Source organism: Babylonia areolata, chromosome 11 (genome assembly GCF_041734735.1).
Source record: "Babylonia areolata isolate BAREFJ2019XMU chromosome 11, ASM4173473v1, whole genome shotgun sequence".
Classification (NCBI taxonomy): domain Eukaryota; kingdom Metazoa; phylum Mollusca; class Gastropoda; order Neogastropoda; family Buccinidae; genus Babylonia; species Babylonia areolata.
The window spans coordinates 1529191-1554190 of NC_134886.1; the positions used below are offsets into that span (position 1 = coordinate 1529191).

The window sequence follows — 25000 nt, forward strand, 5'->3', positions numbered from 1 at the left end:
CACACACCACATTCCCCTCAGATATTAACACACACCATGTTCCCCTCAGATATTAGCACACACCACCTTCCCCTCACAGATTCTACAAATTTGGAATTGAACCTTGATGCGCTGGCATTGCCTACTATATCCAACATACAAGCTGACAAAGTGATAGGGAAGAGAGTGAAGAAGCAGAGAGGTGAGAGAGAGAGAGAGAGAGAGAGAGAGAGAGAGAGAGACAGAGAGACAGAGAGAGACATAGATAGAGAGATATACAGAGACAGAGACAGAAAAAGGGCAGAAAAGTGGGAGTAAAGAGTGAGAAGAGAGTAGAGAGAGAGAGGGGAGAAAGACAGAGGGAGAGAAACAGAGGGAGAGAGAGGTAGAAAAACAGAGGGAGAGAGAAGGGAGAGTAGGGAGAGAGGGAGAAAGACAGAGGGAGAGAGAGGGGAGAGTAGAGAGAGAGGGAGAAAAGACAGAGGGAGAGAGAGGGGAGAGTAGAGAGAGAGGGAGAAAGACAGAGGGAGAGAGAGGGGAGAGTAGAGAGTGAGGGAGAACGACAGAGGGAGAGAGAGGGGAGAGTAGAGAAGAGGGAGAAAGACAGAGGGAGAGAGGGGAGAGTAGAGAGAGGGAAGAAAGACAGAGGGAGAGAGAGGGGAGAGTAGAGAGAGAGAGGAGAACGACAGAGGGAGAGAGAGGGGAGAGTAGAGAGAGAGGGAGAACGACAGAGGGAGAGAGAGGGGAGAGTAGAGAGAGAGGAGAAAGACAGAGGGAGAGAGAGGGGAGAGTAGAGAGAGAGGGAGAAAGACAGAGGGAGAGAGAGGGGAGAGTAGAGAGAGAGGGAGAAAGACAGAGGGAGAGAGAGGGGAGAGTAGAGAAAGGGAGAAAGACAAAGGGAGAGAGAGGGGAGAGTAGAGAGAGAGGGAGAGAGAGGGGAGAGTAGAGAAAGGGAGAAAGACAAAGGGAGAGAGAGGGGAGAGTAGAGAGAGAGGGAGACAGAGGGGAGAGTAGAGAGAGAGGGAGAAAGACAGAGGGAGAGAGAGGGGAGAGTAGAGAGAGGAAGAAAGACAGAGGGAGAGAGAGGGGAGAGTAGAGAGGAGAAAGACAGAGGGAGAGAGAGGGGAGAGTAGAGAGAGAGGGAGAGAGAGGGGAGAGTAGAGAGAGAGGGAGAAAAACAGAGGGAGAGAGAGGGGAGAGTAGAGAGAGGGAGAGAGAGGGGAGAGTAGAGAGAGAGGGAGAGAGAGGGGAGAGTAGAGAGAGGCAGAAAGACAGAGGGAGAGAGAGGGGAGAGTACAGAGAGAGGGAGAGAGAGGGGAGAGTAGAGAGAGGAAGAAAGACAGAGGGAGAGAGAGGGGAGAGTAGAGAGAGAGGGAGAGAGGGGAGAGTAGAGAGAGAGGGAGAGAGAGGGGGAGAGTAGAGAGAGGGAGAAAGACAGAGGGAGAGAGAGGGGAGAGTAGAGAGAGAGGGAGAGAGAGGGGAGAGGAGAGAGAGGGAGAAAGACAGAGGGAGAGAGAGGGGAGAGTAGAGAGAGAGGGAGAGAGAGGGGAGAGTAGAGAGAGAGGGAGAGAGAGGGGAGAGTAGAGAGAGGGAGAAAGACAGAGGGAGAGAGAGGGGAGAGTAGAGAGAGGAAGAAAGACAGAGGGAGAGAGAGGGGAGAGTAGAGAGAGAGGGAGAGAGAGGGGAGAGTAGAGAGAGAGGGAGAAAGACAGAGGGAGAGAGAGGGAGAAAGACAGAGGGAGAGAGAGGGGAGAGTAGAGAGAGGGGGAGATAGAGGGGAGAGTAGAGAGAGAGGGAGAAAGACAGAGGGAGAGAAAGACAGAGGGAGAGAGAGGGGAGAGTAGAGAGAGAGGGAGAGAGAGGGGAGAGTAGAAAGAGAGGGAGAAAGACAGAGGGAGAGATAGGGGAGAGTAGAGAGAGAGGGAGAGAGAGGGGAGAGTAGAGAGAGGGAGAAAGACAGAGGGAGAGAGAGGGGAGAGTAGAGAGAGAGGGAGAGAGAGGGGAGAGTAGAGAGAGAGGGAGAGAGAGGGGAGAGTAGAGAGAGGGAGAAAGACAGAGGGAGAGAGAGGGGAGAGTAGAGAGAGGGAGAAAGACAGAAGGAGGAAGAAAGACAGAGGGAGAGAGAGGGGAGAGTAGAGAGAGAGGGAGAAAGAGGGGAGAGTAGAGAGAGAGGGAGAAAGACAGAGGGAGAGAGAGGGGAGAGTAGACAGAAAGGGGAGAGTAGAGAGAGAGGGGAGGGAGAGGAGGGAGAGCTATGGGGAGGCGGGAATGGAGAGAGAAAACTGGAGAGAGAGGGGGTTATAGAAAGGGATATATAGAGTTACTGATGAAAAGAGAGAGAGATGGAAGATCAGTATATCTTTAATATAAAAAAAAATTAAAAAATCATAAGTTGACCACCCAGTCAGGTTTCAGAATACCCATATTCGAGGCTATCCCAGGATGACCGCGGGGTAAAATTCACGTGGTGGTACTTTGAAGCTGTTACACCGGCACCACGTGAATCCAGTGGCTGCACGACCTCCTGTCGCTAAAAAACGAGGCGGTGATCAGCACTGGATGGCAGAGGTGCCGAAAAAACAACACTGTTCACAGGACTGCAGTGAAGCGGAACATAACAGCTTTCCAAAAGACCCGTGGATTGGAAACGGAAGGCTTTTGGCGTCGTCAGGGGGCAGAGCGGGATGGCGTCAGTTTGTTCCTGTGCCAATCACGTGAAAGGGTTCTGGAGGGAAAGTGTCGTCTGCCATGAAATCACGTCCATTCGTCCAGAAAATGGACTCGTAACGTGTTGCTGCATCAAACAAGTTATACGCTTTTTCTGTTGACAAAGTCAGTCCTTTCTGTGGACGAGAATTCCGCTTTCTATAAAATAAGCTTTCTGGTTTTCTTTTTGGGGTCCCCCCCTCCCCCTCCCCCCCCCCCCAATCTTTAAACTGAGATTTCACTTTCTTTGAACTGTGCTTTCTTTGGGTTTTGCTTTTCTCCTTTCTTTACACTGCACTTTATCTTGGAGGATGTTTTTCCACTTGAAGATATACGTTGATGTGTTTGGTGCATTCAGGTGTAGACTATATCTGTATGCATGCGAACACAAAAGTGGACTGGTGTGAAATTGCCTCCCTTTGCTCAGCGGAAACACTTGAGAGTACAGACCTGCTGCTGCCTCAGGATTTTAAGTGTCGTTAATGCACATCAAAAGATTCACAACAACAAACGTTAATGATAAGGTGTTTATAGTCTCGCAAACGTACAAACAGATACGCAGATACAAAAAAAAATAAAATAAATAAATAAAAAATAAAAATAAAAATCAAATCACAAAAAAATCTTGTAACCCTGAGCAAGGGGCAAGTTGAAAGAAAATGAGCATTTTAATCATCGATTTCTATTTCTGTTGAAATCGGCCAAAAGCTTCTGGAGACAAACACACTCACACACCGTTTGTCTTTATGTTACTACATGCCGTGCCAACGTTTTGAATCAATAGCTACCATTCCCCAACCCAACCGGAAGAGTAGAAGAAGAAAAACCGGAGGGGGGAGGGGGGGGGGGTTAAAAGGTTAAACTGATAAACAAAGAGACAAAAACAGAGGGGGGAGAGAGTGAGATAGCGAGGGGGAGAGGGTTGTGTTTGATAAAGGCTAAGAAAAGAATCACTGTATTATCTCATCAAGAGAAATTACACCAGGTGCGGCAAAAGAAACGTAGACCATTACTCCACACAAAAACATTAAACATGACTTAATTAAAAAGAATCAATAACATATAAGAATTTCATATAAAAAATATTGCATATATTCACTTGATTACAATGTTGTGATTAATCGTCATTGTAAACATGTTGAAATACAGCAATGTTAACTCTCTCCATACGAACGGCGAAAGAGACGACGTTAACAGCGTTTCAGCCCAATTACCATCATCAAAATATTGCAAGTGGAAGGCTCTTATACTGAAGAGGTGAATGTTGACAAAGAATAAAACAATTCTGACGACGGAAGCTAAAGGTTGGGTCATTCAGACACCCACTGGACATCCGAGGGGTCTGTGTAGAGAAGAAGATAGGACTGGCCGTACCGAGTGAGTTAAAATTGCATGCATTATATTGCACACTAATTACGATAAGAGGCTAAAGCCTCGTAGAAAGATCTACACATGAGGAAATGAAAGTTGCCTTTTAATCTACAGAATAATGTCCATGTTGTTACAACGCAAAAGCACTTTGTCTTTATATTTGAACGCGATGTGGACAAAGGGTAACCCGTTTAACACGATTTGAGATAGAAAGAGACAGAGAAAGAGACAGACAGAGAGTGAGACAAAGCCACAGAGACGGGTGTGGAGGGAGAGATTGAGAGAGAGACACAGAGACACAGAGAAAGAGACACAGAAAAAGAGACAGACAGAGACTGAGACAAAGCCACAGAGAGAGGGGGGGTAGAGATTGAGAGAGAGACAGAGAAAGAGGCTCAGAGAAAGAAACAGGGAGAGAGAGAAAGACAGGAAAGAGACTCAGAGAAATCCGAGAAAGAGACAGATAGAGAGAGACAGAGAAAGAGACACACAGAGAGAAAAATAGACATAGAAAGGGAGTGAATGAGAGAGAGAAACAGAGAAACAGAGACAAGGAAAGAGAGAGACAGAGAAAGAGACAGAGAGAGAGAAAAAATAGACATAGAAAGGGAGTGAATGAGAGAGAGAAACAGAGAAACAGAGACAAAGAAAGAGAGAGACAGAGAAAGAGACATAGAAAGAGAGTGAATGAGAGAGAGAGGGGGGAGGGAGAGACAGAGATAAAAGACAGAGTGAGACACAGAGACAGCAGCCTGATGAATGAAGGAAGGAAGGAAATGGGAGGATCAATGGGCAGGGCCCACAACTGTTGACGTGAGGCAGCAGAGTAGAGGCACTCTGTTGAAGAAGATCAGAAGGATAGCATCGATCCTTCCATCCCGCTCACGGACCTTGTCTGGGGATGTTGTTGCTTTCCCTCAAGCCATCTCCTGCTCTCTTGGATTCTTTTATCATCTTTTTTTTTTTCTTCATCATCAAAGTGGTGAACTACTTTTCGGTTGATTTCAGATCTTAGGGAGGCAGAACACACACACACACACACACACACACACACACACACACACACACACACACACACACACACACACACACACACACACAGTGGGTATGGAGTGGAGAAGGGTGTTTTACGTGTAGAGAGCGAGGGCTTGGAGAAATTAATGTGTATGGTATAGCATCGTATCGTATCGTACGATACCGTGTCTTATCGGATCGTATCGTATCGTATCGTATCGTATCGTATTGCATTGCATCATGTTTTTGTCATAACAAATCAATCTGTGAGAAAACCAGTCTGCTGACCCAGAGAAGACGTGTGGCCACAGTGCGCCGGCACCTTTTCCCTTAACATGAACCTTAGCATGGACCTTAACATGAACCTTAACATGGACCTTAACATGAACCTTAGCATGTACCTTAACATGAACCTTAGCATGGACCTTAACACGAACCTTAACATGAACCTTAGCATGGACCTTAACACGAACCTTAGCATGTACCTTAACATGAACCTTAGCATGGACCTTAACATGAACCTTAGCATGGACCTTAACACGAACCTTAGCATGTACCTTAACATGAACCTTAGCATGGACCTTAACACGAACCTTAGCATGAGCCTTAACACGAACCTTAACACGAACCTTAGCATGAACCTTAACACGAACCTTAACACGAAGCTTAACATGAACCTTAGCACGAAGCTTGTCGAAACCTTGGCATGAATCTTAACAGGAATCTTGGCACGAACCCTGACATGAACCTGAATAGGAATCTTGGCACGAACTTTGACATGAACCTTAACAGGAATCTTGGCACAAACTTTGACATGAACCTTAACAGGAATCTTTGGCACGAACTTTGGCATGAACCTTGACGGGAACCTTGACAAGAACCTTTACATGAACCTAATAGGAACCTTAAGAGGAACCTTAACATATACTTTAACAAGAACCTTAGCTTGGACAGGCAAAACAGACAAAGATAAGACAGGTGGCGACGAGGGTCCCCCCCCACCCCCCACCCGCTGCCAGATGCATCCCCTTCCATCATCAGCACGGACAATCCAGGCAGGACCCCGGTGTCACACTTCCGATTGTCACCCTGGCGGAAACGGCCACAGAGACGTTTGGAAAATAGATCACCGTTACCCTGACAACCCATGCTACGGTCAGTCTGTAGTTTCCTTCGGCAATAGCAGTCTGCAGCTATGTTTAGGTTGCCAAGCGTTGGTGAGGTGTTTTTCTTGCGAAAAAAAATTACCGTGCAATGGGGAATATACATTCCCGAGTTTGTAGAAGTTTCAGCTCATAATTTACTGATGAATATTTGATGAACATTCACAGACATGCAGGCACAGACACAGATACAACACACACGCACAACCACACACACACACACACACACACACACACACACACACACACACACACACACACAAACACGTACATATATTATGCACACACTCACACACACACACACACACACACACACACACACACACACACACACACACACACATACATACATACACTCACACACACACACACACACGCACACACACACACTGCACACACACACGTACATATATTATGCACACACTCACTTCCACACACACACACACACACACACACACACACACACACACACACACACACAAACTCACTCACATAAATACACACATACGATAGGACACAATTGAATCAAATATCCTAAAATGCTCAGAAAACGAAGTGTATGTATGTATGTACACCACAAAAGAGACAAGGAATGAAATATGACTTCAAACCTCTATTCTTAGGCGTCGATAGAATTGAAGAGGTAGATTCACATATAATTCTGGGTGTCATTGACAAAGATCTATCTTGGACTGATCATGCGAAGTACTTAAACAAACGCCTCTCCAATAAAATACTTCAGCTAGCATCCTCAATGTCCATTCACGAAAGCTCTTTTTCCATGCACAATTCTGCCAGTAATCGATTATGCGTCAACTTTATGGGACAACTGTAGCATTACGAATATGAAATCTATTCACCGTATGTAAAAAAGAGCACTGAAAATAGTATTGTTAAAATCGAGCTCCCCGACCCAAATGGATTATAAACAGTTTGATGTATTATCTTTTCACAAGCTGTACTTCAACAAAGCTGTTTGTATGCATAATGTGTGGAGATGGTCCAAAAATGATTACAGACACAAATGAACACGGACACAACCACATGCACTGCATACACAGACCGAGAATTAGAAACAGCCTTTACAAACCCAGCTTTCTATATCTTCGTGGATTTCTTTCTTTTTTTTTAATAAATATTTTATTCGAGTTTAACATTTAATACATACAGACGGACATACAAAACCAACATCTGAAATCAACAATATTTGCCACTGTGCACCACCTAAATTGCAAATCAGGAAAACAACACAAAACTGTCTTCATACAGAGAAAAAACTAACAAAAAAGTCACATGCACTGTATAAAACAAGTAAATAAATGAAAGGAAAAAGAAAATAAATAAAAGAACAAACGTTACATTCGTCGTGGAAAATTTTGGCATAATCTTCCACTCACTCTAAAAAAAAAAAAAAAGGTATCGTAAAAAAAAAAAATTAATGTTCAAGAAAATCTGAAGAATCACCCCATTAAAAATGATAAACAGTAACACATGTCTTAATCTATTGGTCCAGTACTTCTTTATTGATTGTGAAATGAAATGTTTTGTTTGTGCTTGTGTTGACAAGGGTTTTGTCTTATATTAGGGAATGTGTGTTGTGTATATGTATGGGAGGGGCATGGTGTATTTGTGTTCGAGTACTTGCGTTTAATCGTGGTTTTTTTGTTTGTTTGCTTTTTTGTTTTCTTCTTCTTCTTCTTCTTCTTCTTCTTCTTCTTTTCTTCTTCTTCTTCTTCTTCTTCTTCTTCTTCTTCTTCTTCTTCTTCTTCTTCTTCTTCTTCTTCTTTCTTTCTTTCTTTCTTTCTTTCTTTCTTTCTTTCTTTCTTTCTTTCTTTCTTTCTTTGTGTGTGTGTGTGTGTGTGTGTGTGTGTGTGTGTGTGTGTGTGTGTGTGTGTGTGTGTGTGTAATAGAAATGCAATCGTGTGTTTCATCATCACACTATTCTTGTATATATATTTTTCGTGCATTATATACACACTCAAGCCACTCTTCCAATGTCCAGTTCGTTACATCTCCCCCCCCCCCCCCCCCCGCCATCCCCCCCCTACACACACACGCACACACACATAATATACACACACCTTTCCAAGGTATGTGTCTCTCTGTCTCTCCCCCTCCACCTCTCTGTCTCTCTCTGTCTCTCTGTCTCTGTCTCTGTCTCTCTCTCTCTCTCTCTCTCTCTCTCTCTGTCTCTCTCTCTCATGCTTATTCATTGAGCCAATAAGAAGAGGGAAGAAGAAATCATATGATCATATAACTGTTTTCAAAACCAAAAGCGTTATTGTAGGTTAATGTCAGGAACTGAAATCTGTATTTGTCTACCTTTTTGATTTGGAAATGTGTCCGTGAAGCTAGTCCCTACACACACACACACACACACACACACACACACACACACACACACACACACACACACACACACCACCCCCTTTATTTGGGGTATTGTGTGTGTCTCAAATCAATGTATCTACCTCCTTTGCAAACAGGCCGGTAGGTCTGCAGTCAAATATTGCTGAGTTCTGAGTTCTCTCTCTCCCTCTGAAAACGGCCATCATCGGTCCAAATACTCATCAGTCAATTAAGAATTAGTGTGGATTCTATGAGGAAACAAAAAACAGATAAAAAGGAAGGGTTACATTTGGATGGTCAATCTCGACAATGTAATTATATAATGTGTTTGTATTTTTATGATGAGTTTTGCTGTTCAGACATAAATAATTATTTCATGATTTGTATGTACTGAAGTATATGTTTGTACTGATATGATGTGCGTCGATGTTACATGCGTAAATATTCATTATATGTTTTATATGTACTTTGCTTTCTGTGTACTGTTCAAACCTTGGAGACGAACGCGTGGAAAGAAAAGACACATTACCCCCCTGTCACATGTACTTTAAGCTAGCAAATCTCATCAGGTTATTTGGTTTCAGTTCTCTTTTTCCTTTCGGTTCCATTTTATCTGTTTTGCACCATTTTGTTCTGATTAGTACCTACTATGTCACTAGAGCTTTACAGCTAATGACATTAAACATTTCAGTGTTCTCTCTCTCTCTCTCTCTCTCTCTCTCTCTCTCTCTCTCTCTCTCTCTCTGTCTCTCGCTCTCTTTGTCTGGCTCTCTCTTTCTCTCTGTCTCTAGCTATCTCTGTCTCACTTTCTCTCACTCTCTCGAGATCTCGCTCTGTCTGTGTATGTCTGCCTGTCTGTCTGTCTGTCTCTGTCTCTGTCTCTCTCTCACCTCTCTAGCTCTCTCCTCTCCATCCTTCCCCCCCCTCCCACCTGATACATAAAGATGCACGTCAATTCCACCCCAATTGCCGACCAAACCAACCAGCCCCACACGGGCGTTGAGCAGAGCGGCCTTCCTGACTGGAACCAGCCGACAGCGGACTCATTAACGTCGGCCTACCTATCGGTTGAGCATTCTTTTGAGCAGTCTGCTCAGAACACGACGCTGAGCAGACGGCTCAGGAGGATCGGACGCTCCTTAACTCACTCAGTACGGCCAGTCCTCTCTTCTCCTCTACACAGACCCCTCGGATGTCCAGTGGGTGTCTGAATGACCCAACCTTTAGCTTCCGTCGTCAGAATTGTGGTATTCTTTGTCAACATTCACCTCTTCAGTATAAGAGCCTTCCGCTTGCAATATTTTGATGATGGTAACTGGGGGGGGAAACGCTGTCAACGTCGTCTCTTTCGCCGTTCGTATGGAGAGAGTTAAGCCAGACTGATCAGTTCAGCATTGCTGCCTCCTCTCTGGGAAAGAGTATGGGACTTCTGCTGTCTTGTTTCGTTCTGCTGATGAGTCCTGGCACGAGAGGAAGAGAGAGAGAGAGAATGTGTGTGTGTGTGTGTGTGTGTGTGTGTGTGTGTGTGTGTGTGTGTGTGAGGGTGAGAGAGAGGGGGCGGCTCAGACAGAGAGAGAGGGTAAGAGAGAGAGAGAGGGCACACAGAAAGAGAAGAGGGTGAGAGAGAAGACAGAGAGGGGGGGGGGCACAGAGAGAGAGATAGGGCACAGAGAGAGAGAGGGTGAAAGAGAGAGAGATGGCATAGAGAGAGAGGGGGGACAAAGAGAAAGAGAGAGAGGGTGACAGAGGGAGAGAGAGAGGGTGAGAGAGAGAGAGAAAGAGAGAGAGAATAAGTTCAAGCAATGTTTGCAAACTGATAGGGAGTGGGACAGAGATTATTGAGAGAAAGAGAGAGAGGGAGACAGACAGACAGACAGAGCGACACAGTGACAGAGACAGAGAAGGGGGGGGGATTGACAGACAGACAGACCGATACAGAGAGAGACAGACAGAGAGAGGGGGGGGGGGGCGGGATTGACAGACAGACAGAGCGATACAGAGACAGAGAGAGGGGAAAGATTGACAGACAGACAGAGCGATACAGAGACAGAGACAGAGAGAGGGGAAAGATTGACAGACAGACAGAGCGATACAGAGACAGAGACAGAGAGAGGGGAAAGATTGACAGACAGACAGACAGAGCGATACAGAGACAGAGACAGAGAGAGGGGAAAGATTGACAGACAGACAGACAGAGCGATACACAGAGAGAGAGACAGAGGGGGGGGGGATTGACAGACAGACATAGCGATACAGACAGAGACAGAGAGAGGGAAAAGATTGACAGACAGACAGACAGAGCGATACAGAAAGAGAGAGGGGGGGGGAAGAGATTGACAGACAGACAGACAGAGCGATACAGAGAGAGAGAGGGAGAGAGACAGAGAGGGAGGGGGGGGGAGAGATTGACAGACAGACAGACAGACAGAAGGAATGACTGCAGTGTCTCAGCGTTCTCTCCATTTAACCGCCAAGCCGTGTGATGAGGAAGTGCCTCCCACTGACCTGCCAGCCCGGCTTAAAGCGGTCACTGAGCAGTGCGGAGTCTGATTGCCTGGGACGTCATCGGCACTGCTGGCAGGAAGGGGGGGGGGCTGTGTGTGGGCTGTGTGTGGGGTATGTGTGAGGTATGTGTAGAGTATGTGTGGAGTATGTGTTGGGTATGGGTGAGGTATGTGTGAGGAATGTGTGAGGTATGTATGGGGTATGTGTGAGGTATGTGTGGGGTATGTATGAGGAATGTGTGGGTATACGTGAGGTGTGTGTGAGGTATGTGTGAGGAATGTGTGGGGTATGTGTGGGGTATGTGTGGGGTATGTGTGAGGTATGTGTGAGGTATGTGTGGGGTATGTGTGAGGAATGTGTGAGGTATGTGTGGGGTATGTATGAGACTGTGTGGGTATACGTGGTGGGGTATGATGTGAGGAATGTGTGAGAGTATGTGTGGGGTATGTATGAGGACATGTGTGGGTCTACGTAGAGGTGCTGTGTGAGTTATGTGTGAGGAAAGTGTGGGTATGTGCTGGGGTATGTGTGGGTTTGCTGTCGGGTATTGTGGGGTATGTGCTCGGGTATGTGTGGGGTATGTGTGGGGTATGTTTGAGGAGTGTGTGGGAGATATGTGGGGTATGTGTGCGGAGTGATGTGGGTCTGTGTGGGTATGTGTGAGGAATGTGTGGGTATGTGTGGGGTATGTGTGGGGTATGTGTGAGGTATGTGTGAGGTATGTGTGGGGTATGTGTGAGGTATGTGTGAGGTATGTGTGGGGTATGTGTGGGGTATGTGTGGGGTATGTGTGGGGTATGTGTGGGGTATGTGTGAGGAATGTGTGGGGTATGTGTGAGGAATGTGTGGGGTATGTGTGAGGTATGTGTGAGGTATGTGTGGGCTGCGGGTGAGGTATGTGTGAGGTATGTGTGGGATATGTGTGAGGCATGTGTATGGTGTGTGTGAGGTATGTGTGGGGTCTATGTGGGGTATGTGTGGGGTATGTGTGAGGAATGTGTAGGCTGTGTGTGGAGTATGTGTGAGGTATGTGTGGGGTATGTGTAAGGAATGTGTGGGGTATGTGTGAGGTATGTGTGTGGTATGTGTCGGGTATGTGTGGGGTATGTGTGGGGTATGTGTGGGGTATGTGTGAGGAATGTGTGGGCTGTGTGTGAGGTATGTGTGAGGAATGTGTGAGGTATGTGTGAGGTATGTGTGAGGTATGTGTGAGGTATGTGTGGGGTATGTGTGGGGTATGTGTGGGGTATGTGTGGGGTATGTGTGAGGTATGTGCGAGGTATGTGTGGGCTATGTGCGAGGTATGTGTGATGTATGTGTGAGGTATTTGTGGGGTACGTGTGGGGTATGTGCGAGGTATGTGTGGGGTATGTATGATGTATGTGTTGAGGTATGTGTGGTGAGTGTGTGTGCTATGCATGAGGTGTGACGTACCAGGTTAAAGATTAAATGTCCTTTCGCCTTTTGGAGGCCATGGGGCCAGTCAATCCATATCGACAGTGTCAAGGGCTCGGCATGGGAAGGGGGGCCGGGGGGAGGGGGGAGGGGAGAGGTGGGCGGGCAATCCTCTCCTGTCGCCATTTTACTCTTCCCGACCCAAATAATATTCAGGAACCCATTTCAAACTGGGTGGAGTCCGGAAAATGGGAGTAAAGTGTCTTTCCCAGGAACACAACACACGGGGGCGGAAAGGGGAATGGAACCTTGACCCTTGAGTGATGGTCTGAATGGCTGTCCTTCCAATGAAACGATAAACCGAGGTCCCGTGTGCAGCGCACGTAAAAGAACCCATGGCAAAGAGAGAGACTCAGAGACAGAGACAGAGACAGAGGAATATTATATTATATATATATATATATATATATATATATATATATATATATATATATATATACATATATGTGTGTGTGTGTGTGTGTGTGTGTGTGTGTGTGTGTGTGTGTGTGTGTGTATTCTTTTCTCCCTTCCTTTTCCCGTTCACCTTTTGCCTTTTTCCCTTTGCACACCCGTGGAAACAAATTACATCCCCCTCCCCCTCCCCCTCCCCCCCACACATACGCACTCACCCACACACCCACACCCCCACCCCCACATCCACCCCCACCCTCACACACACAGCTGTTCAAAGCGTGGCCAGCCTGGCATCCCACCGCAGTCTCAATGGCCCCCTGCTGGAACACTGTCCCATCAGTTAGTAAGGCAGCAGTCGACAGGCGGAGAGAGGTTCCCTCACCATCAGGTAACACACAGAGGGCTCCCTCACCATCAGGTAACACACAGAGGGCTCCCTCACCATCATGTAACACACAGAGGGCTCCCTCACCATCAGGTAACACACAGAGGGCTCCCTCACCATCAGGTAACACACAGAGGGTTCCCTCACCATCATGTAACACACAGAGGGTTCCCTCACTATCAGGTAACACACAGAGGGCTCCCTCACCATCATGTAACACACAGAGGGCTCCCTCACCATCATGTAACACACAGAGGGTTCCCTCACCATCATGTAACACACAGAGGGCTCCCTCACCATCAGGTAAAACACAGAGGGCTCCCTCACCATCATGTAACACACAGAGGGCTCCCTCACCATCAGGTAACACATAGAGGGTTCCCTCACCATCAGGTAACACACAGAGGGCTCCCTCACTATCAGGTAACACACAGAGGGTTCCCTCACTATCAGGTAACACACAGAGGGCTCCCTCACCATCAGGTAACACACAGAGGGTTCCCTCACCATCAGGTAACACACAGAGGGTTCCCTCACCATCAGGTAACACACAGAGGGTTCCCTCACCATCAGGTAACACACAGAGGGCTCCCTCACCATCAGGTAACACACAGAAGGTTCCATCACTAGCAGGTAACACACAGAGGGTTCCCTCACTATCAGGTAACACACAGAGGGCTCCCTCACCATCAGGTAACACACAGAGGGTTCCCTCACCATCAGGTAACACACACAGGGCTCCCTCACCATCATGTAACATATAGAGGGCTCCCTCACCATCAGGTAACACATAGAGGGCTCCCTCACCATCGGGTAACACATAGAAGGCTCCCTCACTATCAGGTAACACACACGTGTGCTTTTCTTCCTGCATACATGCTTTTGTTCTTCGTAGTAATTCTGTGTGTAGACTTTTACAAATTAAAAAGAAATCTGAGAAACACTGGAAAAAATAAGAACGTACGCATGAGGTAAACTCTGAATAGAATATGAGGGGAAAAGGTGTGAGGCGTGTGAGTTAGACAGGAATGTGTTTAAGAGAGAGAGAGAGAGAGTGTGTGTGTGTGTGTGGAGGGGGGATACAGTTGGGGGGAATGAGTGGGTGGTTGGGTGAATCTGTTTATTAATCAATAAATTAATGCGCGAATGCAAAGAACTAGATATTCAACTTATACTCTCTCTCTCTCTCTCTGTCTCTCTGTCTCTGTCTCTGTCTCTGTCTCTCTCTCTCTCTCTCTCTCTCTCTCTCTCTCCAACATTAATAGAAAAATTTTCTGTAAATTCATCAAGGAATCCCCCCCCCCCCCCCCCAAAGTCCATATCCCACTTCCAAGAATTGACTTGTTCAAATCCAGTCTTATTTACACAAGCGCCACCCTATGGAACTCACTCCCAGAAACAATTAAACAACACCATTGCCCAACCACCTTCAAAAAACATTGCCTTTCCCATCTTATGCCATAATGTGTAATGTAAATCGTTCATTTTATTGATACTGTTTGTCAGATGTGTATGGTTGACAGAACCTTCCTCACCCTCTATCCCCCATTCTGATGTGTAATGCGGTGTGTGTTGTGTGTGTTTGTTTCTTTGATTTTGTTCATTTTTTTCCTATGCATTTTACTAACACCATGCTAATGCCTGTATGCCGTGTGTGTGTGTGTGTGTGTGTGTGTGTGTTTGTTTCTTTGATTTTGTTCATTTTTTTCCTATGCATTTTACTAACACCATGCTAATGCCTGTATGCCGTGTGTGTGTGTGTGTGTGTGTGTGTGTGTGTGTGTGTGTGTGTGTGTGTGTGTGTGTGTGTGTTCGTATGCAAACTTGTTTGGTACTCTAAGTGGTATGTTAAAAAAACGTTTACATGCAAAGAGAGAGAGAGAGAATTCATTTATTTCGGTGCTTCACTGAGATTGTTTTTTGTTGTTGTTTTTTACTGCTGTGTGTTTCGGAAAGGAATCATTACAACCATTATTTTAGCTATAACCATCAGGGTTTTATGATGAACAGTTTCCAATGGATAATGTTGGCATGTGTACTCCTCTCCCTGTAAATGGCTGTAAGGTCCACACATAATGTCTTCATCAACCGTTCTTATGGCTGTAAGGTCCACACATAATGTCTTCATCAACCGTTCTTATGGCTGTAAGGTCCACACATAATGTCATCAACCGTTCTTATTGCTGTAAGGTCCACACATAATGTCTTCATCAACCGTTCTTATGGCTGTAAGGTCCACACATAATATCTTCATCAACTGTTCTTATGGCTGTAAGGTCCACACATAATGTCTTCATCAACTGTTCTTATGGCTGTAAGGTCCACACATAATGTCTTCATCAACCGTTCTTATGGCTGTAAGGTCCACACATAATGTCTTCATCAACCGTTCTTATGGCTGTAAGGTCCACACATAATGTCTTCATCAACCGTTCTTATGGCTGTAAGGTCCACACATAATGTCTTCATCAACCGTTCTTATGGCTGTAAGGTCCACACATAATGTCTTCATCAACCGTTCTTATGGCTGTAAGGTCCACACATAATGTCTTCATCAACTGTTCTTATGGCTGTAAGGTCCACACATAATGTCTTCATCAACCGTTCTTATGGCTGTAAGGTCCACACATAATGTCTTCATCAACCGTTCTTATGGCTGTAAGGTCCACACATAATGTCTTCATCAACCGTTCTTATGCTGTAAGGTCCACACATAATGTCTTCATCAACCGTTCTTATGGCTGTAAGGTCCACACATAATGTCTTCATCAACCGTTCTTATGGCTGTAAGGTCCACACATAATGTCTTCATCAACCGTTCTTATGGCTGTAAGGTCCACACATAATGTCTTCATCAACCGTTCTTATGGCTGTAAGGTCCACACATAATGTCTTCATCAACCGTTCTTATGGCTGTAAGGTCCACACATAATGTCTTCATCAACCGTTCTTATGGCTGTAAGGTCCACACATAATGTCTTCATCAACTGTTCTTATGGCTGTAAGGTCCACACATAATGTCTTCATCAACCGTTCTTATGGCTGTAAGGTCCACACATAATGTCTTCATCAACCGTTCTTATGGCTGTAAGGTCCACACATAATGTCTTCATCAACCGTTCTTATGCTGTAAGGTCCACACATAATGTCTTCATCAACCGTTCTTATGGCTGTAAGGTCCACACATAATGTCTTCATCAACCGTTCTTATGGCTGTAAGGTCCACACATAATGTCTTCATCAACCGTTCTTATGGCTGTAAGGTCCACACATAATGTCTTCATCAACCGTTCTTATGGCTGTAAGGTCCACACATAATGTCTTCATCAACCGTTCTTATGGCTGTAAGGTCCACACATAATGTCTTCATCAACCGTTCTTATGGCTGTAAGGTCCACACATAATGTCTTCATCAACCGTTCTTATGGCAGCTTTCCTTCAGCCCACCATAACCCTTCTCCCTACACAGCAACAAACAAAAGGGCCAAAGAAAAAGAAAAGAAAAAAAAAAAATGCATAATCCGACATCTTCCAACTACTAATAAATCATAGAAACGAATGTTGAAAAAAAAACAAAAAAACGCTCTGTCTAAACAAAGCAAAACATACACAAAATAGCAACGGAAAATACATCAGTTAAAAGAATACTATCATTTTTCTTTTTGAATCGTCCAGTACACATGGCGCGGCGTCAGTGGTGTGTGTTGTCGGGACAGTCCGAAAGAGGCCCACAAGGAGAAGACAGCTTGAAACGGACAGCTGAACCCAGGAGCTGAAGACGAGAGTTCCAGAAAACAGCGCCAGACAGTCGGAGTCACAGTGTAACCAGAGGTAGGAGACCACAGCAGGAGAATGCTGGCGACAACACTTGTCACGCTGATGGCACAACACAGTGAGAAGAAGATGACAGAAGACCGTGCCATGACTGAGGTCAATGACCGTGCCATGAGGTCAATTACCGTGCCATGACTGTGCCATGAGGTCAATGACCGTGCCATGAGGTCAATGGCCGTGCCATGAGGTCAATGACCTGTGCCATGACTGTGCCATGAGGTCAATGACTGTGCCATGAGGTCAATGACCGTGCCATGAGGTCAATGACTGTGCCATGACTGTGCCATGAGGTCAATGACCGTGCCATGAGGTCAATGACTGTGCCATGAGGTCAATGACCGTGCCATGAGGTCAACGTCAAGAGACAGGTAGCGGCAAGAACTGGCCAAAGACCAGTACAGCAAGTCTTGGCGTTGCTCACTGTGTGCGCTGTGCTGTCTGTGTGTAATGTCTTTGAGCGTGTTGGGATTGGGAGACAAGTGATTTAAAACAGTGATATACAAAATGTCAGTTCCTTGATTGGTATTTCTCCCCCCCCCCCTTGTGTGTGTGTGTGTGTGTGTGTGTGTGTGTGTGTGTGCGCGTGTGTGTGTGTGTGTGTGTGTGTGTGTGTTCGTTCCGTGTTGCGTTCAGTGTTAAGTGGTCTTGCAGGTGTAGCCTCAGAAAGTGATCCCACCAAGCATTTTGACCCCACTGGTGTCGGTGCACAAACTCTCCTGGAAGTTATTATTCGTATTATTATTTACACCCTATCATTTTCTTCCATGGGAACATCTTTCTTTTATTTGTTTGTCCAAAAATGCGTGTTACTAAAATCAAGGGAAACCCTGAGTGGGGATGGGGGTGTGTGGTGGGGGGTTGGGGTGGTGGTGGGGGGGGGATTTTCGGCAAAATCATTTCAACCACTCTGTCTCTCTGTCTCTGTGTCTCTGTCTGTCTGTCTGTCTCTCTCTCTCTCTCCAAAATTTCTTTCTGCCTGTCACCTTGCAGTCATGTACTTATATTAGTTGATGAAGGAACAAGACCATTACATGTTCTTCTCTCGTTCGACCGCCTCAAAAACCAAACCAAACCAAACACAAAAAAGCCCAGAATAGCTGCTGAAAACCAATGGCACACCTGGCACACAATAAACACTGCTAACAAAGTTAAAAAAAAAAAAAAAAAGCAAAACAAAACAAACCGGATGAAACCATCCACGCAGCGGCTGTGCTTAGAAGTCTGCCTCCCTGGTTTACCCCCCCCCCCCCCCCCCCCCGCCCCCCCCCAACCACCCCAGAAGAACTGACAACAGGCAGCAGTTTGGAGAGCTGTGACTGGCCGTGGTATTATCAGCTCCAGTGATGAACTTGCCGGCTGTCAATGGGAGCTCCTGATAGACGTTTGATGGCCCCGAAGGGAGTCCTTGCTCCTTGGTGTTGGCATCAACTCTGTGTTGGTGTGGGTGTGAGTGCGGGTGTGTGTGTGTGTGTGTGTGTGTGTGTGTGTGTGTGTGTGTGTGTGTGTGTGTTTCTTCCTTTAGTTTAACGTCTTTCAACTTTGGTTAGGCGTTTGAGTTTGGATGGAGGAGGTATTGAAAATGTGTGGGTGAAAGTGTGTCTGCAGAGTTTGTTGTTTTTTGTTTTTTTGTTTTGTTTTTTCTACAGAAGTGGGCTCTATTTAGCGTGGTTTCCGGTCCTGAAGGACCAAGCAATAAAAAGTCACGTGTCGTCACCGACTTTTGTGGCTGTGTGCTGAATAAAGCATGTCTCAGGGATTACGTTTCCTTACCTTGTCTGCTTCTGTTTCATGGAGACGTCAAAACGTCGGACAAATCCATATAGGCTACACTAGACCTGCTTTAACTCTTTCCATACGAACGGCGAAAGAGACGACGCTAACAGCGTTTCACCCCAATTACCATCATCAAAATATTGCAAGCGGAAGGCTCTTATACTGAAGAGGTGAATGTTGACAAAGAATACCACAATTCTGACGACGGAAGCTAAAGGTTGGGTCATTCAGACACCCACTGGACATCCGATGGGTCTGTGTAGAGGAGAAGAGAGCACTGGCCGTACTGAGTGAGTTAAAGGAGGCAGATGTCCATCCAACACATCCACCCACGGCAAAGTTTCACAGTCTGCCATGGGAACGCATAAACGCGCATGCCCACACACACACACACACACACACACACACACACACACGTTGCACCAGTGCTTTGAACCGATAGCTGCTATAACGTTCTACAGGTAAAAAGCTAATACATCAATAGATAACTAAACGAAAAGGTGGGACAAATGAGAGACGACGATCAAAGCGATGTCCTTGATATCAGACAGGACTCCAGGCACTGTGCTTTCAGGTCAGGAAGGGGAGGTATGGTTCAAATAGAGACCTGACGGACTGCATCTATTCCCTCCATCCACTTGACGCACCTCAGCAGGAAATGACGTACCGGAAACCACGCTTGGTCTGGCGCCGTCTCCCAGAGTCTTTCCTGACTTTTTGGATCATGAAAGAAGTGGGCTCTATTTAGGTTGATCTCAGATCTTGGGTGTATATTAAGAGAGCGAGAGAGAGACCGTGTGTGCACAAGATCGATAAGATAAAAACAAATGGTGTATTTTCCTTAGGAGCCTGGTGTTCCAAACTTTCAGTATTGATGATTGTTGTTAAGAAGAAGCCAAGGAATCCCCTAAAAGAAAGAAAAGAACAAAAAGTGTGTGGGGGTGAGGTGGAGGATGGGGTGGGGGTTGTAGATGAAAGAGGAAAGTGATAAGCACTAATGCTGTTCACATCACTATATTAATGACACATGTGTCTCATATATCATCATATACCATCACATATCATCAAGCAACCAAAGTAATCCCCTAGTAACGCTGTGCCGTTTCCATTTTCCAAATGAACATGACACAGATATCCATAGAGAAGAACACAACCCACATGTAAATCATGTTTATCAGAGCCAAAAGTTGCTTGTTCATTGAAAAGAACCAATATTTCAAGATTGAATGTTGACTTTTTTTTCTTCTTTTTTCTTTTTCTTTTTTAATAACAGGTGTTTGCTCTGAATCTGGATTGATTAGTATGTAAGAGACTGTATTTCGTTAGATAAGGTAGAAGACATTATATGTATGTTGCACTAATGGTTTTGAAGGCACTGACAGAATAGAAATAGGGTGGTAATTAGAAGGTTCATCGGGGATTCCTGATTTGTAAAATGACATTATTTTTGCTTGGTTAAAACTATCCGGGAAAGTGTTTTTGATGATGCAAACATTGTAGATGTGTGTGAGGGTTTCAGCTATAACAGGAGCAGCTAATTCAAGAATTTTACCATCTAATCCATCGATACTAAGCGTTGTGTCTGCTTCAATCGTTTTAAAGAAATTAATACTTCGTGGACACTAACAGGTGTAATTGTCATTTCAGAGTCAATATTCTTTTCATTACAAAATGATTTTAGAATCTCCAAATCATTCTTTCGATTTGTCATTAACTATCTGATGTGCAACGGTAGAGAAATAATTTAATGCATCAGCAGATATATTATAATGCATGGGATTTAAAGAAGTATTAGTATTTTTATTTGTAAGCTGATTAATAACTTTCCAAATGGACTTGCTATCTTTCTTTTGATCAATTAATTCTCTAAAGAATTTCTTTTTCTCTACTCGCAGGAGAGACGTTTCATAATTGATTTGTTTTTTTGTAGTCATCACGAGATCCTTTTGCCAACAGATAGTCTCTAGGATATATGTTTACATGAATTTCTTTGCTAAGCCATGGGATTTTTAAACGCAATTTCACTCGTTTGGTTTGAAGAGGAGCATGTTTGTTGTAGATATTATAGAAAATAGTATACCAAAATACAACAGCTTGATCTGTGAATTCATACGCATTATTTGGAGGTGAGTTCAAAGATCTAGAAGAAAATAGTCACTGTCGAATTTCGAGAATTTTCTGTAAGTGATAATTTTGTTGTAAAGTTTTGGAATTCTCGCTTCTTTCTTGGACCATGTGATGCAAATAGGGAAGTGATCACTACAGCCACATACTGGAACACTTGATTGTGAACCAAATGATTGTGTTTTGGTTTGTTACGTACACGAAGTCTATTATTGTCCTTGACGAATTAGTTACACGTGTTGGTGTCTTTATTAGCTGCTTCAAGGTAAAAGATTAACATATTTGTATCCATTGATTATTTAATTTTGATAGATCAATATTGAAATCACCGAGGTTTATGATAACTTTGAATTCTCATTCAATCCACATTTCCGGCGGAATTTCTGTACAGAAAAGAGAAAAGAACTGGTTTGGAATCTTTCAGTTTTACTTCAAGCCAACTTGTTTCTATGTTGTGTTGTTCTAGACTTTCAGTTCTCTTAAACCTAACGGAACGGTGAAATCCAGTCTCCCGGAAACGGGTGGGATCTCTACGGATCAAGTCATAACCAGCTATTGAAATATCTTTGTCTGAAATATGAGCAGATAAATGTGTTTCTGAAAAACAAAACACGTGAAAGTTTTTCTCTGAATTACACAGAACTGAAGATAATTCAGTTATTTTGTTTACAGCGTAGTTTGTACTCAGATGTCCTATTCGAAAACCATCCTTGATTAACCACGGAGTATTCATATCTGACATTGCTACAGGTCTTGGTAAAATTACAATTGTTTAGAGTAAGTTTGACTATCAAACTGCACAAATGCGGAACAACTCAAATCGTTAAAAAGAAATATGGGAAAAGGAGAGAGAGGGGGGGGGAGGGCGGGGGCATACGTATCCGCTTACAGACAGGGAGAGACATAGAAATAGGCAGAAGAGAGAGAGAGAGAGAGAGAGAGAGAGAATCTTTATTTTTCAATGGTGGATATAATTATAATCACATTGGCCGACTCACATATCAGCCATTGTTGTAAGTCATATACAGAGAAAGCGAGAGACAGGCAGACAGACAGACAGAGGGACAGACAGAGACAGATGGCGCCAGGACCTGACGTGTGAAAAGAGCAAACCCACATTACCCCCCCTTCAGCCTGCCCCCACACCACCTGCTACATCCCCTTCTATCAGAACAGCACGGACATTCCTTGCCGGACCCCGGTGTCACACTTCCGATTGTCACCCTGGCGGAAACGGCCACAGGGACGTTTGGAAAATAGATCACAGTTACCCTGACAACCCTTGCAACAGTGGAGTCTGCATGCAGCTTTCCCATCTGTCATGGTCGTGTAGTCGTCTCAAGCCATGGTGAGGTTAGTCAGGCCTTCCTTCTCGTCTCTTCAGTTTCCTGTGGCTTCCAACCGTTGCTGCTTGGTGCTTGTGTGCAGGGCTTTTCTTCACACCGGCACTCGCCAGTATCCCCCCCCGCCCCTCCACTAGACCTTGAGTGGTGGTCTGGACGCTAGTCATTCGGATGAGACGATAAACCGAGGTCCCGTGTGCAGTGCACGTACGTAAAAAAACCCACGGCAACAAAAGGGTTGTCCCTGTAGAAAAATCCACTTCGATAGGAAAACAAATAAAATTGCAGGCAGAAATAATAAATAAATAAATGGGTGGCACTGTAGTATAGCGACGCGCACTCCCTGGGGAGAGCAGCCCGAATTTCACACGAGAAATCTGTTGTGACAGAAAGAGTTATACAAAATACCAAAAATATCAGGCACTGACATGTTACCACTTGCTCCACGGAGCCTTTCAACAGAAAAGGAGCAGCAGATACATTACCATCGTCTCACTCATCGCGCTGATCAGCCCCTTTCATCATTGTTTTGATTCACCTTTCAGCTTTGTTTTGGTTCACCTTTCAGCTTTGTTTTGTTTCACCTTTCAACATTGTTTTGGTTCACCTCACCTTTCATCATTGTTTTGGTTCACCTTTCAACATTGTTTTGGTTCACCTTTCATCATTGTTTTGGTTCACCTTTCAACATTGTTTTGGTTCACCTTTCAACATTGTTTTGGTTCACCTTTCAACATTGTTTTGATTCACCTTTCAACATTGTTTTGGTTCACCTTTCAACATTGTTTTGGTTCACCTCACCTTTCATCATTGTTTTGATTAACATTTCAACATTGTTTTGGTTCACCTTTCATCATTGTTTTGATTAACCTTTCAACATTGTTTTGGTTCACCTTTCATCATTGTTTTGATTAACCTTTCAACATTGTTTTGGTTCACCTTTCATCATTGTTTTGATTAACCTTTCAACATTGTTTTGATTCACCTTTCATCATTGTTTTGGTTCACCTTTCAACATTGTTTTGGTTCACCTCACCTTTCATCATTGTTTTGATTAACCTTTCAACATTGTTTTGGTTCACCTTTCAACATTGTTTTGGTTCACCTTTCAACATTGTTTTGGTTCACCTTTCATCATTGTTTTGGTTCACCTTTCAACATTGTTTTGGTTCACCTCACCTTTCATCATTGTTTTGATTAACATTTCAACATTGTTTTGGTTCACCTCTCAACATTGTTTTGATTCACCTTTCAACATTGTTTTGATTCACCTTTCAACATTGTTTTGATTCACCTTTCAACATTGTTTTGATTCACCTTTCAACATTGTTTTGGTTCGCCTTTCAGCTTTGTTTTGATTCACCTTTCAGCTTTGTTTTGGTTCACCTTTCATCATTGTTTTGGTTCACCTCACCTTTCATCATTGTTTTGATTAACCTTTCAACATTGTTTTGATTCACCTGTCAACATTGTTTTGGTTCACCTTTCATCATTGTTTTGGTTCACCTGTCAACATTGTTTTGGTTCACCTTTCAACATTGTTTCGATTCACCTTTCAACATTGTTTTGGTTCACCTTTCAACATTGTTTTGGTTCACCACCTTTCAACATTGTTTTGGTTCACCTGTCAACATTGTTTTGGTTCACCTTTCAACATTGTTTTGGTTCACCTTTCAACATTGTTTTGGTTCACCTTTCATCATTGTTTTGGTTCACCTTTCAACATTGTTTTGGTTCACCTGTCAACATTGTTTTGGTTCACCTGTCAACATTGGTTTGGTTCACCTTTCATCATTGTTTTGGTTCACTCACCTTTCATCAGTGTTTTGATTAACCTTTCAACATTGTTTTGGTTCACCTTTCAACATTGTTTTGGTTCACCTTTCAACATTGTTTTGGTTCACCTTTCAACATTGTTTTGGTTCACCTTTCAACATTGTTTTGATTCACCTTTCAACATTGTTTTGGTTCACCTTTCAACATTGTTTTGGTTCACCTTTCATTATTGTTTTGGTTCACCTTTCACCATTGTTTTGATTATCCTTTCAACATTGTTTTGGTTCACCTTTCAACATTGTTTTGGTTCACCTTTCAACATTGTTTTGGTTCACCTTTCATCATTGTTTTGATTATCCTTTCAACATTGTTTTGGTTCACCTTTCAACATTGTTTTGATTATCCTTTCAACATTGTTTTGGTTCACCTTTCATTATTGTTTTGGTTCACCTTTCATCGTTGTTTTGGTTCACCTTTCAACATTGTTTTGGTTCACCTTTCATTATTGTTTTGATTCACCTTTCAACATTGTTTTGGTTCACCTTTCAACATTGTTTTGGTTCGCCTTTCAACATTGTTTTGGTTCACCTTTCAACATTGTCTTAATTCACGTTTCAACATTGTTTTGAGTCACCTTTCAACATTGTTTTGGTTCACCTTTCAACATTGTTTTGAGTCACCTTTCAACATTGTTTTGGTTCATCTTTCAACATTGTTTTGGTTCGCCTTTCAGCTTTGTTTTGATTCACCTTTCAACATTGTTTTAGTTCACCTTTCACACACACACACATACACACACACACACACACACACACACACACACACAC

The 25000-nt window shown here is 44.1% G+C and overlaps 1 protein-coding gene across 2 annotated transcripts in view; it reads left to right on the forward strand.

Annotated features, from left to right (window-relative positions):
* LOC143287267 (G-protein coupled receptor dmsr-1-like) overlaps positions 1-25000 on the forward strand; it is a 243341-nt gene that overhangs the window by 122850 nt on the left and 95491 nt on the right. Inside the window, exon 1 of one of the 2 annotated variants that reach the window (XM_076595212.1) lies at positions 17010-17154. The exons of the other annotated variant lie outside the window; for it this stretch is intronic. The gene's annotated coding sequence lies outside the window, so the exon portion shown is untranslated. Of the gene's footprint in view, positions 1-17009; positions 17155-25000 lie in introns of those variants that run through there. 2 annotated transcript variants of the gene reach the window in all.